This window comes from Moschus berezovskii, chromosome X, assembly GCF_049115385.1.
Source record: "Moschus berezovskii isolate FMDL1 chromosome X, NW_MosBer_1.0, whole genome shotgun sequence".
NCBI classification, from domain to species: Eukaryota; Metazoa; Chordata; class Mammalia; order Artiodactyla; family Moschidae; genus Moschus; species Moschus berezovskii.
Window position 1 is genome coordinate 120,652,547 of NC_142488.1, and position 18,541 is coordinate 120,671,087.

The 18,541-nt window shown below is 50.9% G+C and overlaps 1 protein-coding gene across 3 annotated transcripts in view; it reads left to right on the forward strand.

Annotated features, from left to right (window-relative positions):
- The first annotated feature begins 5,903 nt into the window (after nucleotides 1-5,903).
- BCORL1 (BCL6 corepressor like 1) overlaps nucleotides 5,904-18,541 on the forward strand; it is a 61,558-nt gene continuing 48,920 nt past the window's right edge. Inside the window, exons 1-2 of one of the 3 annotated variants that reach the window (XM_055438478.2) lie at nucleotides 5,904-6,241; nucleotides 7,518-7,597. The gene's annotated coding sequence lies outside the window, so the exon portion shown is untranslated. Of the gene's footprint in view, nucleotides 6,242-6,807; nucleotides 6,955-7,517; nucleotides 7,598-8,454; nucleotides 8,593-18,541 lie in introns of those variants that run through there. The other 2 variants (XM_055438479.2, XM_055438480.2) reach the window with 2 other exon arrangements.

An 18,541-nucleotide genomic window follows, 5' to 3' on the forward strand; every position in this document is an offset into this window, starting at 1 on the left:
AGGCATACATGTGACCCCTCCCTCCTGAAACCCCTCCTACCTACCTCCCTACTCCAGGTTGTCATGGAGCACCCACTTTGGGTTCCTCTAGTTATACAGCAAACTCCCACTGGCTATTTATTTTACATATGGTAATATGTACGTGTTTCAGTGCTATTCTCTCAAATCATCCCTTCTCCTCCTGTGTCCAAAAGTCTGTTCTTTATGTCAGCCTTTTAGATGTAGCATGTGAACTCATAGTTGTGGCACATGGGATCTAGTTCCCTGACCAGGGATCGAACGAGCCTGCTGCATTGGGAGCGTGGAGTCTTAGCCACTGGACCACCAGGACCACTGGAGAAGTCCCGGTATGAGCATTTAAACTGAGTATGTACTGAAGAGAGAACACTGGCTTCCTAGCTTTTAAAAAATAAAATAAAATCTAAATCCCAGGTCTCAACTTGTCTTTTTTATCTTGTGACTGCCTTCCCAAAATGGACAATTGTTCCTCTGGAGCCCCTTGAAGTTTAATGAGCAAGAACAGACACACAAGAATACATATAAACACACAGTCCTGAAATAAGCATGGTATCTTTACCAAGTTATCTATAGTAACAAAACCATGTGCTTACTCTAGTTTGTTAATGTCGGAAGTGTTATGCTGGGCTGTGCAGAGGACATAGTAACACATGGCCCTTGCCCTCCAGATATTTGCAAATTCTAAGAGAGAAGATGGCTACTGAAAAGGTTGGGCTATCCTGGGGGTGGATGATTTGAGAAGTGTGGTGTGCAGGGAGGTAGGTTGGGGGGCTGGGAAATGATAGAGTGTGGGTGAGACTTGAAGGCTCCCATGCCCCCACTGAACACCTACGGTCAAACAATCCCAAAGTATTCCTGGAGTTCTGCCTCCTCGAATGCTGCTGGGCATTGTGAGGGATGCACCGTCTATGCCTATGACAAGGTGCCTGCCCTCAGATGGAGAGGTAGGACTAAGGCACAGAACACAGAAGAGAACTAACTGCTAAGCAGGGCTTACCTATGAGGTCAAGAGTTCAGAGGCAAAAAGCATTCAGAGAAAGCTTCATGGAAGTGAGGCTTGAAGGATTTGGCCAGGTGAAGGGTGTCCTATAGGCACACAGATAGGGGTGAGAATAGCATGTGTAGCTTCAGCAGGGCACGTCAATCTTGGGTCAGCATCCCTAAGCCAACACAGACTCACCACTTCAACCAGAGGAATGCACGGCCCCAGGAACTGGAATTTGGGGAGTTCCCACCGAATGTGGGCTACTGGGCTGAGAACTGTTCCTGAGCGTCTTCAGCCTCTTTGGAGGAAGAGGTAATAGTTTGACTGACTGAAAAGTCTAGCTAAATTTTATTCCATTCTCTTCTTCAAAAATACACCTCTCTTTTTCTCTGTGTTCAGGTTGTGACTTTTATTTCTAGGCTTGAATTCAGCAGGTGCTCCCAAGTTCTGAACTCTTTAAAAACTCCTCACGTTAAACACAAAAACCAGAAAACTATTACAGGATGTCTACTGGAGGTCAGGCACTTTACGAAGTACTTAACATACAAGAACTCATTTGACCCTCAAAACATTTTCAGGAGATATTTATTAGGTCCCATTTTATACATGAGGAAACTGAGGCTCAGAAAGAAGTGGAGTGTCCAAAGTAATATCGCTAGGAAGTGGCAGAGCCAGGATTCAAACCACATCTGTCTAACTTCAGAGACTGTATGAAAGAACTGGGAAGAGAAAGACTAAAAAGGACCAAGATTTAAAATTGAGTCTTTAATTTTTTTTTTCCTTTTTTTGACTGAGTGGCATGCAGGATCTTAGTTCCTAGACCAGGGATCGGACCCATCCCCCTGTAGTGGAAGCTTGTGACTCTAACCAGTGGACCACTGGAGAATTCTGCTAAAACTGAATCTTTAATAACTGGCTAGAAGGAAAACTAACTCTGGGCCTCAGTTTCCCCACTCTAAAATAAAGAGGTTGGATTAGATCATCCATTCATTCATTCATTCACTTAACAAACACTTGTTGAGGGCCAACTCCATGCAAGGGTGGGCAACACTGGTAAGGGAGGACAGAGGCTATGATACACAGATGAGAAATACTGGGTTCCTTCATCCAGGGAAGGGAAAATCTGGTTGGAAAGATAGATAGGCAGAGCATAAAAGTGCTAAGTAAAGGGACCAATTCAGTACTGTGGGGTCAGGGAGTGGGGGATAAGAGGTGGCAGGAAGAGCAGGCTTGAGTAATGGTTGAGTGCCATTTCAACAAGCTGAGAAGGGCATAGATAAAGCTGAGGGGACAGTCAAGGAAGCGCTCGTCTTGTCCAAGGAATGCCAAGAGGGCCAGTTTGGTGAGAACAGAAGCCCTGTGAGGGACACGGAAGGAAAGAAGGCTGGAATCAAATCAGGGAGGGCCCTGGAAGTTAGGTGAGGACTCATGGACTTGATTTTGTTGGCAACCTGCAGTCACAGCTAGTTTTTCAGGGGGGGGCAGTTGATTTCTTAGAGTTCCTTCCACCTCTAACACTGTCTGTTTGATTAAGAACCTTGTTAAGTGCCTAGGAGTCTTCAGAAAGGGAGGAGGCTTGACCTGGAGAGGGCTCTGGGGTGATTTTAGCCCCCTTCCTCATTTCCCCCCCTGTAGCTATAAAATCCAGAAAGGTTGTTAGTTGTTTACAGAGTTAAGTTTAACCAGACACACTGTCTCCCCATCTAGACCCGGGGCTCTGAGAGGGCAGAGACCAGGCCTTCCTCAGCTGCAGTGAGCTGCTGGAATGCATCTCCAGCAGCAACCTGCGGCAATAAGGTGCATTTGAAATTTATACGAATACCGGCAATGAATTGCCCTCTGTGGCCCTACCCAGAAGATAAAGTGAAACACTGGACAGCACATAGTGTATGTAACTCACAGTCTAGTACCAGCCCCATTCTTTCCCCATATTTACAAGTCTCTTTCTGAACCCTGATTTCTTCTGGTCTGCTTTCAAGTAGGGTGACTTAGCATGAGTCCTTTGACAGGCTTGAGACCCTACATTCCAAACCTGACTTCACCTTCAACTCCAGGGACTGAATGGATGACCAGAAGCTGCAAATCTGCTTCATTCTGACACTCTAAAGATCTAAACCACTGGGATTTTATTGTTGTTGTTGTCATAGGACTGGGCTGTTTTACCAGAGAGACAAGGCCTGTGATTGCAGAACAAAGCAGAGAATTGAAGCAATTATCCTATGAATTTAGCCAGAGGTTTGGTTTGGGGCCTAAATTACCCTGGGACACCACCCCTCAATGCCCTGTTTTGTCTGGTCAGTTCATGAAGACAGGGCTCAGGCCAGTGTCACCCCTAGATTTCTGTGCCACATCTAAGGGGGCTGGTGGTGCCAACGCTAATAATAATAACTCTTGTATGAGCCTAGTAGTTTACAGTGTACAAAATTCTTTCCCATCCATTATTTCATTTGATGCTCAGGTGTGTGCCTGTGAGGGAGGTAGGACAGGTGCATTGATTTTTATATTTTAGAGCACGGGGAAGACCCAAAACACATTACCTGGCACAAGGCTGGCACTGCTTAAATGCTAGGGCTTGCCTGAGGTCCCCCTGCTAGCTATCGGCAAGACAGAACTGGGATGGGATTCTTAGAACTCTCCATACAATCCTCTTTCCATTACAACAAGCTGCCTCTCTGAGTCCAGCTGTTTTTGATGGGAGAAACAACTAGAAAAACAAATCTGACTGAAAGGGAATATTTTTGACATGAAATGGAGGCCCCATACCATATTAAAGGGAGCTCCGTATATGGAAACAGGACAACTGAGGTTGAATCCTGGTTCGGGAACTCACTAGACATGTGACCTTCAGCTAGCTGCTCACAGCTGCTCCTGGCCTCAGTTTCCTCAATTACAAAATCAAGAGCTGTAGTGAGAAACAAATGAAATAACACAACTGAAAGGGCTTTGTAAACACTCTGATGTTGTACAAAGGTAAGGTATTATGATGATGATATTGTGGTTCTAGCCTCAAATAAAATAATCATTGAAATCTACATTCTTTACACGGTTTCCCACAGCTCTCCCTACCCTGCTCCTTGGTTTCCCATCATCTCCTGTAGGGCAGGAAGTGTGGCCCCCCAACAGGAAAGGGCTCAGAAAAGCTAGAGCTTCAGCCAGGAAATAACCATCTTGCCCCAACCTTCATTTCGCCAGATAAATGATGCAGCCAAATGGTGAGAAACAAACGAGAGGGAATGGAGATGTCCAAAATCCATCCCGGCCTCAAACCAAGGAGCAAAGTAGCCCTAAGGTCCTAAGGGCCTTAAGAGACGTGGAGATGCAGTAATCACCCGGTTAATTAACATCACTGAAGACGGCCAATGTGAATCAAAGCAGAATTGGTGGGGTCTGCGTTATCAGGCCTGATAGAGGCAATTTCCCCCCGTTAAGAATGCATTCTGAGTTCATATATTGATCAGCTTAAACAAATCATTTCCAAATCTTCACTTTCTCTTGGTGCAACTAAGGCCAAGCACTTTTTAATGTATGTGCGTGGGGTGCATGGCAGGGTGGGAGCGGTCAAGTAAAACAGCTAATGAAGAGGTTCCCCAAGCAAAGTAAAATGGCAAGCAGTCTGTCCTCACTGCTGGCAATAGATTTTGAGGTTGGTGAGGACAAGCAAGAGGGGTCGCAGAACGCCAGGCCTCAAAAGCAAAACCACTGCAGCCTTCACAGCTTGCCCTCCTCCACAGTACTCATGCGCATCCTTCAAACCAGGTGAGGCAGACATAGCAGGCAAGTCTCAACTGCCATCTCTAAAGTCCTTCCAAAGGAGAGAAGACACCCCATAGCTTAGGGATGGAACCTCTGGGCCTAGGACAAAGGCGAGGAGGGGGGCGGGGAGAAGGAGGAGGAAGACATTAATCCTGCTGGGCTTCCTTTTAGTCCAAATCACCCTCCAGCTTCCTTAGTATAGATAAATATATAATAAATAATATCAATATATCTGCACATAAAGATTTTTTTTCAAATTCCTGCTATTCATTTCACATTCCGTTGACAATAATGCCCTAAACCCTCCAGGAACTGCTGGGCACCTCCCCTAATACCCTCTAGGTTGAGGCCATGCCTTTGAAGTCCCCACCAGGGACTCAGGGCTGGAACTGCTAAGAAACACCCAAAGACTGAGAAAGCAAGAAGGCCGGCAGCTTGAGATCCATCGCAAGCTGCTCTGCTCCTCAGAGTTAATGTAAAGTCATCAGAGTTCCAGTGTGGACCGCAGGCTTCTCAGCCCTTCGGTCCCAGGGATAGCCTGGGATGTAAACACATAGGAGGATTTATTCCTTTGGCCAGGAAAGGAGTCGTTAGGGTAAAGGGCAAGGGTCAAGGGGTTCAGTTTGGTGTCTGAGGAGCCCAGAGAAAGCGGGCAGAAGCTGAATCCTCTTCGAGCCAGGTTTTTGGCCCGAGTCGTGCAGGCTTCCCACTTTACAGACCTTTCGCCCCCTCCGCCTTCCTCCCTTGGGCCTCTCACTCCCGCCCCCCCCCCCATGTCTCCACGCCCAGGCCGGGGGCTGCCCTTTGAGGTCTGCCTAGGGAGGTTTGCAGCCGGGGCGGTTGCCACGAAGGGTGGGACGCCCCGGAGACGCGAAGCGAGGCAGCGAGCCCCGGCATTTTCCCTTCCCCAGCACCTGTCCCACTTCGGCGCCGGGGCTGGGGCTGCACCCGCTGGCGGCCTCGGTGCCCAAGCGTCGGAACCACGCACCGAGGTCGCCCGGGTTGGGGAAGTGGGGGACCGGGGGAGGGGCGGGGCGTCCGGCGGGGGCGCCCCCTACCCCGCGCACGCGAGACCCTAACCACCACCCGCTTACACAGGGGCTAAACCTAGACAGAGAGTCACACAGAAAGCTTGAACGAAAACGCCTGCTCTCCGACCCCAGCGGCGCTGCTCGCCCCCCCTCCTTCCTGGAGCCAAGGGCTGGCCGAGGAAGGTGGCTCCGTTCTTCCCCCGTGGCCAGTGCGGGGTCTGCGGCTGCCTGGCGAGGTTCCGGCTTCCCCGGGGCTGGCAGGGGGAGCCCCGAGAACTGCAGGCCCGCCCCCCCTTCCTCCTCCTCCTTCCCCTCCTCCCCCACGTGTCCTCCTGGAGCCCAGCGGCCTGATCTCAGCACCCCCCGCCACCTCCCTCCTCCTCGCGCTTCGCCCGCTTCCCCGGCAGCGTGGAGAAGAGCAAAGTTGCGCCAGCCGGCGAGGGGCTCTGCCCAGGTGAAGGGGGCGCCGCGGGAGGGGGGACGGCTCGGCCCTGAGGCGGGGGCGGAGGGCAGATAAAGAAACTTGCTTGCCGCCGCCCCCACCCCGCGCGGCTTCGGATCTTGCGTGGACCCAGCCCTCGTGGCGAGACGCGGCAACGCCGCCGGGACCGAGGCCGGCACCGGGACCGGGACCCGGACCGCGCGCCCGAGGCGGCTCGGCGGGCGCAGGCAGCGGGCCAGGCCGGCACCCAGGCAAGGGCGGGGTGGGTGGCCGTACACCGGACCGAACCGGGGACTCCAGTGGCCTGGGCGCGGGCCGAACCCGGACCGGGCCGAGTTGGGTGGCGAAGTAGGACGTGGATTCGGGGGCGGGGCGCGGCGAGAGGGGGAAAGCAGGCCCGGCCGGACTGGCCTGGGCGTGGGGGCGGGGGGCGAGTTCGGGGCACTTGCTGGGCTCGGGACCGAGCGGCAGGGCGGGGCGGCGCTAGGGGCTGGGCCCGACTCGCGGGGACAGGGCGGGGGGGCTGGGGGTGGAGTAGGGGCGTGGAGTTGGAAGCGGGGTCTGGCCTCGGCCGGGGGCGAAGGTAGATCGGCGGGGCCGCCAGCAAAGGGAGGGAGGCCCGTGGTAGCGCGGCGGCGGCGAAGGCCAGCTTCCGCGGAGTTTGTGCCGGGGCTTCCCGGGCTCCGGCCGCCTCACGCGCACAAATGGGGCTAGGGGATTGACTGGTAAGCAACTACGAGTGTTAGACGGGGTTCGGCGGCGATTCCGGGAAAAGCGCGGAGAGACACTGTCTGCAATTATGCCGCACGCCACCCCCCCAACCTCTTTAGCATCTGGATTCTGCTCTCAGGGGGCCGCGGACCCTCCCCGCCACAACCTTTTCACTCTCCAGCACTCCCACCGCCTCCCCCGCCTTACTCGGCCATCTGACTCTCCTAGGGGTGTGTGTTTGGGGGTGGACGACGGCGGGGGGTGGGTATACTTTTCCTCTCGTGGCGGCAGCCTAGTTCCTATCTTTATTCCTACATGTAGCGTCGCTTCGAGTCGCATGGACATTGGGGTTTAGATAATTTACCCCAACTAACGCCCCCCCTCCCCAAGCGATTTGATGGCTTTTAAGGAAGAGGACGAATTTCTGGATTTCCACGCATGGGATGAGGTTTGAGGATTGGGATTCACCCCCAGCTCACTTCCACTACCAACCCCTTTCCTTGTGAGCCATTTCCACGGGCATCCGAACTCGAGGGGAGGAACGGCAGTATTAATGTGCTTCTCTGTCTCTACACAGGGTCGGTGTGGCCAAGGACGGCTGGTCTCGGAGGAAAAGTAACCACCAGTCCAACTCGGGTCGCCCCCACTATTACTTAGGTGAGGGGGGGCAACGCTAAAGGGGATACTGGTGGGTAAGGGCCCAGTATAAGGGAGGGGGCTGGGTAGTCGCCCCCGAGGGACTCCCTTTCTTGGCGGGGAGGGAGACGCGAGCCCCGGCTTCAAGGGAGGGGTTCCGGGGAGGGAGATGAGGGGTGGCGGCGAGGGGGGGCGGGAAGAAGGGGGGAGTCACGCCCTGCCAGCAAGGGGAGCCTCCCTCAGGCCCGTGGGAGAAGGGGACTGAATGCGTCTGCTCTGTGCTGCTGGGCAGGGGAGATCGGGGGTCTCCGGATTTGTACATTGGATCCAGCACCAGTGGCCTGAGAAAGTCGGGTCGGGGCATAAGGTGGAGAGTGTTGGAAGAGAGAAACCCCTGACCGTGGTGCACTGATCTTTTCCCTTCCTCAACCTCCCCCTTGGTGGGGCGTACGGTGGGGGGGGCGTGGGGCTCCTGCAGCCCCTCGAATTGAGCACCTTCGCCTCTCCTGGGAGTCTAGCTTTTTGCCCGGCTTGCTGCAGCCACCGCTGCCTCCCTCTCCGGAATCCGCTCGGTCCTCGCAGCGATCCCCTCCTCCTCCCCTCCCCTCCCAGTGTCACCGGGGCTGCTTGGCTCTGCCCCCTTCGCCGCCGCTTGCTCCCTGCTTTCGTCCCTCCCTCTCTTGCTTGCTCCCTCCCTTCGCCTCCTCCTCCCTATTCCTCCCCCCGGGCAGGCGGCATTCTGGGAGTTGTAGTCCCGCAGAGCGGGGGCCGGCGCCACCCGCGAACCCGACCGGACTCCACTTCCCGTCGAGCCCTGCGACCGGCACCCACTCCACCAGGCTTCGCTCGCACACACAGACACACACACACACCGCTCTCCCCCTCACTCTTTCGCTCGCCGCGGCTGCTGCCAGTGTGTGGCTCTGTCTCTCCTCCGCTTTGCTGAGCCCTCCCTTCTTCCTCTCAGTTCCTAGAGTCCGACCGCCGCCGCCGCCGCCGAGAGAGAGGAGAAGGAGGTCGGTGGCAATAAGGGGCGGAGGGGGCATCAGATCGGGGCAGTATTAGGCGGGTGGTGGCTCTGAAGGGGTTAGAGGGAGTCCGGGTGGCGGCCTGAGCCTCCCCGCGGAGCCGAGTCGGGAACAGGTGCGTCTTTTTTTTCTCTCCCCCAACCCTTCCACCCCTTTTGACTCCCCAGCTTTCTCATATCCCCCACCCGCTCCTTTCTACCTCAAGCCTTTCCCCAACCCTGTCCCTTCTTCGCCCCGCGGCCTCTCAGCTTGCCCCCCGGGGGCGCCGTCCTCTTCGTGTCCCCGGACGTAGCGCTCCCTGGAGCTCAATCTGCCCTCGCCCCTCCCTTTGGGACAGCTCCCCTCCACTTCCCACCTTCGTACCCCATCCGTGCCCTACCCTACCCCCTCCTCACCCCTTCTCCCCTTAGCCAGGTGAGACTTGTTCACCACGATCCGAGAGTCTTCTTCCCGGCTGGGCGGGGGTCTCCATGGAAACGGGGGTCGGGTTGATCCTGGGGGGGAAACCATTGGAATTACCCCACTCCTCGGAAAGGGAGGTGGAAGCATCGGTCTTGCTAACTACCTGGCCCCAACCCCCTGCTCGGAGGATCCGACGATCCGAAGGGAGGCTGGCCAGCAGGGCAGGGCGAGAAAGGGCTTGTTTTTTTTTTTTTTTTGAGGGGGGGGGCTGTCCGTGATGAAGTCCTGAAGAGACCAGGAGAAAATACCCTCCAACCTCAGAGGGGAGGTGCGACGGGTGCTCTGAAGGGCTGCTTTCTCCCTTGTGTCGGGGTGCAGGAACCGTAGGGTAAGGGGTACCCCTAGGTGGCGGCGGGGCCTGGGTTCGGCAGTGGGAGTGCTGTGATGGGGGCAGGGGCAATTATCCGAGTCCCTGGAAAAAAGGCGGGGGATGACTTCGGAGCGCCCTGGCTCCGCTGCCCTCGCTCTAGGGGCGGGGGCCGCCGGGCCGGGCGCGGCGGGGAGGGGGCTTAAATTGAAGGAGGATGAGATGGGGGTAATTCATACTAGCCCCGGCAAGCCAGGGGGGAGATCCCGGCGTGCAAGCTCTCCACCCGCTTCGCGCCGGGCCTGAAGGCGAGGGGTCTGAGAGCAAAGCCGAGGGCTGCAAGGAGGGAGGCTCCGGTTACGGGGCCGGGTTTCGGGATCAGGGGCAATCCCTCAGCCCTTGGGGAAGGAGGGAGAGGGATGGCCACGAACCCCAGGGCTCCCCCACCCCGGGTCCTGAGGGGCGTGAGGAATGGACAGCAGGCCCGGCTGAGCTGGATTCGAACGGATCGCGGCTGGGGAGCGCGGGGGGGCTTAGTGGTGGGCTTCGGGGGGAGCAGTCCCGCGGCGGGGCGGGCGGGCGGGGCGTGGGGCTCCGGCGGGCGGCGGGGCGGGGCCGGGGCGGCGCTGCTGCCGCCGCCGCCGCTGCCGCCGCCGCTGCTGCTCCTGCTGGGGCCGCCGCCGCCGTTGCCGCCGCCGCCGCTGCTTCTGGGCGGGGAACCGAGGCCAAAGGGAGTCCCGTGCCGGGGCAGAGGGCGCCGGCGGCGCGCGGTGGGGAGGGGGCCGGCCTGGGGGCGGGGGCAGGCGGGGGGTGGAGCCCCCGACGGGGGGCGGTACGAGCCCGGACGAAGACGACGGAGAGCCCCGGGGGCCGGGTGCATGGAGGACGAGGTGCTGGGAGAAGGAAGCAGGGGGTGGGTCCCGCGACGGGCCTCGTGGGCTTGGATCGTCGAGGTTCTGCTTCGGGACAGAGCCCTGCAGGGGTGCCCAGGGGCCCGGGAAGGGCCCGGGAGGTGAACTGGACGATGGAGGGGGCCCTGCTCGCCGGGGTCCCGCCGAGAGGAAGGCTGGGCCAGAGGGACGTCCGGGGCAAGGCTGGGAGGAGCCGGCCGCACCTCAGCTGGGGATTTCGAGTTATGGAGGTGGGGGAGATTGTTGTAGGGAAAGACGTGGTCAAGGGGAAGGCACGAGGCAAGCAGACTGCAAACCCCGGAGTCCGGTGTCGGGGGTGGGAGCTTCTGTTCCACCCTCCCAGCCCACCCGCGGTGAAAGCACTCTGTTTTTGTTTTATTGTTTTGAAAATTTTAGACGTTGTCTGAATGAAGCTGTTGATGCGGTGATACTTACTCATTCTTGGTGTCTCCTGGAGTAGACAGTAAGGACAAGCGTATCTTGGTGAGGATGAGGCTAGCCCAGGAGTCTAGCCCAGTTTAGGGGCTCTTTATGCTAGCCTGGGAAGGGAGCCTGGTAACTTCTGCAACAGCCGACAGCCGAATGAATACTCTCCAGGCGGTTGGGCACAGAGGTGGAGTACAATTACAAAAATGTTTGGTGACACTTCTTGGGTGCATTGGTATGTTTGCGCTACCCTGGTTAGCCCGTGGGTCTTTCAGCTTAGAAGGCTATTTCTCCAAGTCACTCCGCTGAAACGTATTTCAGGGGAAATGAATGCAGGATGCGTTTGGGGTTGGGAGTGGATTAGGTTGATGATAAAATTACAGCATTGGAAGGGACTTTAAAGGCCACTTAATTTTCTGTTTGCCTGTCCTGTCCTTGAATGTTGGGAGAGGGGAAGCTTTATTTTGGGAGACACGGTAGGCAGCACAATGGAGCAGAGTTTAGGGGTACTTAAATTGGATGGTGATGTCACCATGTAGTACTGAAGAGGACAGTTATGTAGGAAAGAAATTTGGAGGATTCCACTTGGGATTAAATGGGGGTAACCTAATCCTAAAAATCATCCAGAGACTCCAAACAGAAGCAAAATGTAGAATGAGGAACCTGTTAAATATTGATGGAGCAGCAAAGTTAGTAGGAAAGACTGGGGGAGCTAGGAGGAGCAGGAGGCTTGGTTATGGAAGTTAAGAGAATCTGAAGGCTGATGGAGTTGAGGAGGGACATGGCCATCTTGACTAAACTGTGTGGACATTGCTAGGCAGACTCACCTTTTGACATGGCAAGTGAGGCAGCTGCCCTGGGGATGGATGTAGGGGACAAGAGGCACAGGCCATGGGGGACAAATCCTTATGCACATTGGCATCATTAATAAAAGGGCTGACCCTATTGCTAGGTTTGCAGCAAAGGTAGGTAGGTTTCTTTATGTTCTGGCCCTGAGAAGTCACTGATGGAGGAAGTGGGGTGGACTCTGATGTCTGGGTTAAGGAGGGCTTGTTCTTTAGGTCACAAGGAGGAGATGACAGATTGTCAGGCTAGGGCAGAGGAAAGCTGAATCCCTGTCAAGCCCCGCAGTTGGAGTCTGGATTGGGCGGAGTGGAAGGCAGTTCCACAAGAAATGGTGGCTGTACCAAGGGCACTTGTAGATCTGGCTGTATTGATTTACCAGGAGAGGATAGGGAGGGAAGGAGGATCCCTTTCTTTCTCAGGAGTGTAAACTTTCTTGGGAAGCAAAAGGGGTTCCTCCAGACATCTCTTTGCCTTATTCGTGCTATAGTTCACTACATGGGGGTGGGGGGAAGGTTCTCAACATGATGAGTCTGGATTATGGGTTTTAGAGAGCGTATTCTTTTAGAGGAACAGAATTATAGGAGAAAAGGATTTGGATATTAGAAAGAAGGAAGGCAAAAAGAGAAGTCAGAAGTGGGTTGGATAGGCAGTGAAGAGGGAAGAAAGGTGGTTATCACTGGTCCCATTTTAGGGCCAACTAGGAAAAAGCGGAACCTTAAAATCTCCAGGATAATGTTTCCAAAGTCAAGTTTGAAGACCCTTTAAGACTCTTAACTTTCATGCTAGAATAAGTAAGGTGTGGGCAAGAGAGAAGGATATTGTTGTCATACAGTTGATAAGTCGTGTCCGACTCTTTGCGACCCCATGAGAGAAGGATGATCTTGGGTAAAAGTAGGGCTAGGGAGAAAAATTGATACATGGGAAGAAACAGAAATATATTTACACATAAAGAAATAGGAAGTTTAGAGATACCATACAGACTGAAAAATGCAGAATAGTGAAAGAGGGTGGGATAATGAGCCAGAGGAGGAAAGTGTTTATTCAGATGTCATCTGGAGTTGGTGTGAGGAACATAAAAACTTGCTTTGATGGCCACTGCCCTGGGAGGGCCCAGGAAGCAGAGGTTAGCTTGGATCCAGGGCTTACAAGTCTGAGCGTTAATTATAAAATCTCAACTAAGGAAAGTATACAGAATGGGGGTAGGAATTCACCATTGTTAGTAGAATGGCCTTGAAAGAAGGAGAAAGAGGGAATACACCAGTTTTTCCAGTCTGCAAGTGGGCGGAATCCTAGATATAGGGAGGTGAATGATGGAAATTCCAGAATGAAACAGGATAAAGAACAGTGGCCTGAGAGCCTTGGGCCAGAATGGGAAGGCGAGGTGGGAGCAGGGAGAAGAGGCGTTAATCTGGAGTTGGACAGCTGAAGTGGTTCATTGCTTCTAGGCTGAGCTAAGTTTGAGATGGGCTAGAACGGCCTTAGACGGTAGAGAGCTGTTTTCCAGCATCAACCAGCATTCCGGGATTGAGAGAGGAGAAGTTCATGGTTGAGTTTGGTGGGAAAGTGAACACTAGAGTGGAATGGGAAGAGTGCTGAGGAAAGTGGAAATTGCTGGGGTAAAATAGACAGGGAAACAGAGAAGCCACTGATAGCTACATTAAGGGCGGAAGGAAGAACCTACACCTTTGAGTTTTCAAAAGGAAAAGAAATTTCTTTTAAAAATGTTTATTTATTTGTTTATTTGGCTGTGCCAGATTTTAGCTGGGGTTTTAACTGTGGCATGTGGGATTTTTAGTTGCAGAATCTGAACTCTTAGTTGCAGCATCTAGTTACCTGACCAGGCATTGAAGCTGGGCCCCCTGCATTGGGAGGGCAGAGTCTTAGCCACTGGACTACCAGGGAAGTCCCAGAGAGGAAATTTCTTAATGCTGACATTCCAGTTGGATGTGAGTCTCTGCTTGCCAGAAGGTTTTTAGCGTCTGACTGGCCAAAGAGGGAGGTAATAAGAAGTAATCTACCTTTCGGCCAGTAGGATGCTGCTGCTGCTAAGTCGCTTCAGTCGTGTCCGACTCTGTGCGACCCCATAGACGGCAGCCCACCAGGCTTCCCCATCCCTGGGATTCTCCAGGCAAGAACACTGGATGGGTTGCCATTTCCTTCTCCAATGCATGAAAGCGAAAAGTGAAAGTGAAGTCGCTCAGTCGTGTCCGACTCTTAGCGACCCCATGGACTGCAGCCCACCAGGCTCCTCCATCCATGGGATTTTCCAGGCAAGAGTACAGGAGTGGGGGTGCCATTGCAGTAGGATGCTATACAGTATTTTATGTAATCTCACATACAAACTAGGGTTTATTAACGCCAGTTTTTGAATGGTTATCCTTAAAATAACGTAGAACCTGTTCTCTTTCTAAATCATATGCTTTCCTACTGTTCATAACTTAAAAGCACTCTTTTATGATGAAAACTTTCTTTGGTGAACTGAAGTTGAATTCTGGTCAAGAGTAAAATTTAACTTTGTTTCTATCCCCATAATTCAAATATGCTGTTTTGGTTCCCTCTTTTTTTTTTTTTTTAAAGCAGAAGCCACCCTTTCCCCATAAAACATTAAAAAGTGGATCATTGTTTAAAAAGTGGCTGCAGGCTGTGTGTCAAGGTCATATTCTCCCTGGTCAATGAATTGTGATGAATTTGAAGAGAGATGATTTATCGTTTGTAAAATAGGGTAATTTTCAGCTTATTCGTGAGAGTATGCATCACAGGATACATCTTCATTTGGATTTTAAGAAGACCTTAGGCTAAGTATCCATGAAGAATCGAGAATACTGAGGGGCAGGCAAAGCTTTGTGTTTCAGTCTTCTTTGACTGTCTGCTAAGAAACAAAAATTGGTTACCTCATTGCTAAGGTATGCCTAGAAATCTTAGTGTTAGTGCCATTTAAGGGTACAGTTAAATTTTGTTATAATGCTGGTGTCCAGGGACAAGGAGAACAAGCAGGTTTTCATTTTTCCAAGTTCTCTAGAGAAGTGCTCCACATGCGACCCTGAACCCAGCATGAGTGGATGCACCCTATACCTGACCTGAGAGGTGATTAGGTATCTTACCATGATGAAGCTTTACTCAGCAGGACTTGGTGGTACAACACACAAGTTAGTGCGGTCCGGTGGTTCTCAGACATTAGCCTTCATCAGAATTACCTGGAGGCCTTTGGAGACATACAGCTTTACGTTAGAGACCTCATTCTTCTCTTTCCTAGTTGTGTGGAACTTTCTTAAGCCTCAGTTTTCTCATCTATAAAATGGAGATGATGATCCCAGTCTCACAGGGCTGTGAGGATTACACGAATGATGTGTCTTTAGTGCCTGGTCCATAGCAAGTGCCCAATAACGGCATTTCGTATTATAGTATAATCTAGTAGTATAATCTCATCTTATAGTTTAACTAGTTTTTCCTTATTCAGTTGTGTCCTGTGACATTATCTTTTTTATTATGCTATGGTAAATGTGGTGGCAGAAAGAAAACTGTCAATAGCTCCTGAGCGCTTCTCTTGTATCTTGATGCTTTGTGCTCTTTCTTCCTATTCCTGTCATATTAGTACATATTTTGCATTTACGATGTGGTAGAAAGAAATAGCTTGGCTCATTACTGCATTGTTGCATCCACCTTTGAGGTGGAAGTGGGAGCTTCTTTAACAGCTGTGCTGTAACATGGCTCAGTGTTTCAGGGCAGGAACTGAAGGGTGTACATCCAGTCGAAACTTCAGGGCACATTTTGGGCCATGGTTTAAAAATGACCCAAACGTAGTTTACCAGGGTGACATTTTAAAAATCCATTGCTTTCTGAAAAGGGCTGCCGTGTTTAATTATGACTCGTTGGGCTTTCCAGCTGTCTCTGACATCTGGAATTTCTACAAGAGCTGATAGATAGAGCCCGGGTCTGGGATGGCTCTATGACAAGGATGTTCATCAGCAATTGAATGGGAGAGATTAGCGTCTCAAATAGCTCAGGTATCCCCAAACCAAAGTTCTGGGCAGGGAAAATGATGGGCTGTGAACTATAGTCCCTCTCTGCAGCCAAAGTGGACTTTGATGCCAACAATCAACTGTGCCGATATAGGGAGAGTGTGATATCAGGCCAATTTAAAACAGTAGATCAGTGAACAAATTAATGATTTCTGTTTGACTTTGGAAATGCATTATTATTCTCTGCCTGTCCCCCTCCCCAGCAGATTTACCTTCCTGTTTATATTCTGCTTCAGTTCAGTTCAGTTCGGTCGCTCGGTCATGTTTGACTGTTTGCAACCCCATGAATCACAGCACTCCAGGCCTCCCTATCCATCACCAACTCCCGGAGTTCACTCAAACTCATGTCCATCGAGTCGGTGATGCCATCCAGCCATCTCATTCTCTGTCGTCCCCTTCTCCTCCCGCCCCCAATCCCTCCCAGCATCAGAGTCTTTTCCAGTGAGTCAACTCTTCGCATGAGGTGGCCAAAGTATTGGAGTTTCAGTTTTAGCATCAGTCCTTCCAATGAACACCCAGGACTGATCTCCTTTAGAATGGACTGGTTGGCTCTCCTTGAAGTCCAAGGGACTCTCAAGAATCTTCTCCAGCACCACAGTTCAAAAGCATCAATTCTTAGGCGATCAGCCTTCTTCACAGTCCAACTCTCACATCCATTCTGCTTAGGCAAATATTAAAATGAGCTGTTCCCTGAGCACACACGTACTATAAGTGGCAGAAGGCAGTCATAAGTTGACTGGGTTTAAAAATTAGTTGTGGCTAAGCCACCCTCAGATAATTGGAAGTTGACTTTATTATTTTGCTCCAGTTCAATTTTATTTCTGTGATTTCTTTATCATGGAAGTAAGGAGAAGAAAGAAGAGAAAGTTTATGAGAGAAGCACAGGAAGTAAAAGGAATTCATAGGCCCAGTGCTTTTTACATGGGGCTGTTCTTGGTTGGTTTCTGTATGGGGTAGTGGGTAGTGGGGATTTCCATTTTTACCCATAGTTTAGCAAGTATTTAATTATCAAGTGCATATTGCATGCCTTGTATTGTGCTAGGCACTATTGGGAGGAGCTATTACAAGAGGTAGAAAATCTTCCTAGCCTTGAAAACTCTATAGATGGATAGCAGATTGAGCCAATATTGAGAGTTTGAAATTCTGTGAGCTAAATGTGTGTATGTATGTATATACCTTTGGATGAGTAATGTCTATAAAATGAATTAAGCCCGTAATCTGGGGTGAGAGAATAGGGGGAAAAAATAGGCTGACATGGCCTCTCCAAATATTTGTGTAAGAGGTCCAGGAGACTTTTTTTTTTAAAGAAAAGCCAAAGCTTGCTGAGGCGGAATCCTTTAAGTGAAAAATTCCATATCTTGAATGCTGTATACTGAAATGAAGAACCTGAGAGCCACTGTCACAGTTTATTGCAGGGAGGACCCAAAAGCATCACAAAAGGGAGTGAAGTCTCAGGTTACATTGATTCAACTTTGGAGTGTGAAAAACACCTGCAATATTCACATGGTCCTGCTGAAGACCAAACTGAGGAAAGCCAGCTCTTATTTTTTGTGAGCTAGTAGAAACGAGAGGTGCTCAAAGGATGACCCTAGTTACTTAGGGTGACATTTTAAGGTGGTTTTGCATTTGGAAAAGGCTTGATTAATTTCCTGATATTTAGGTTTTTTGGATATCTGTGACATCTAGAAGTTGTACAAAATCTTGTTCCTAGAGCCTAGGTCCACTTTAAAGCTATGATGAGGTGAGGAATTTTCTTTAAATGGAGTAAAATAATGTCCTTACAGTAGGAAATAAAAGTGAGTACTATTTGAATAATAGGAAAAAAATATCTTGGCAGTGGGTGGAAAAACTAAAATGATCTGGTGGTATGAAAATGTACATGAGAGATTAAATCATTTTACTTTTGCCTACTTCACTGCTGAAATTGATTACCTTTGGTCCATTCAAGTGCTTTTGTGTTATTCTCAGCTTTTGCAGATGACATAGTACCTGGACAAGAGTAAAATGTCACAGGTGGTTGAGAAGTAGGGGCTGAAAATGCCCAAGTTTTTTCCCCCACAGTTGAGGCTTTGGGTAGTAGCGTATAGTCGTTCCTTGGTATCTGCAGGTGAGTGGTTCCAGGAACCTTCTTGGATGTCAAAATGGATGTCAGATCCCGCAATTCTCAAGTTGCTGAGGCAAAATGGCAGAGTAGAAAGAAATTTCCACAGCCACACGAGTTTTGCATCCCTGATTCAGCCAGCTGTGAATGTCAAAGGAGATCAAGATCGAGACCTCAAGCCCTGGTCACTCCTTTGAGATCAATGTCTAGCTTCCCATGGTGACTACTTTGGAAGTAATGACATTCATTTGAGTGCGTAAGCTCTTATGCATTTAGCAGATAGTTAACATTTCTTTGTATCTGAGTCTCATAAATGTTTATAAGGTGAAGTTTTCAAACATAGAGGTACCTAAGGAGTCTATGAAGGTGTCTCTGCTAGAGCTGTCTGCAGGCAACACCTCAACTTTCTTGGTAAACAAAGGAATGAATGTATCTGAGAACAGGATGCCATGTCCCTTATAGGACTGATGCCTTGGAGTAGAACTGGTGGAACTTTTTGGATAGAAACAAACAAACAAAAAAAACCCTCAGGATAACTAGCAAATGGGAGAATACAAGATGGGGATGAATAGGGCAAAGGACCCTTTTCTCATTCCAGTTGCCCAGCAGATTATTTTCAGTTGGTTTCATCTGTGTGTATGTTTGTGTGTGGTGGTATATGGTGGTAGAGGAACCTGTTTTGCATGAAGGGAAACAAAATGATTGGGACATGTTTACAGGACTCTTTGAATTCCAAGGAGTGGAATTTGGTTAATGGTAGGGAAAGATGAGGGGATATAGATTTTGAGGGAAAAGCTGGAGGAGAATATTAGAATATCTTTATATGGAGAATCATTAAATTAGAAGAATGTGAGTTGGAAGAACT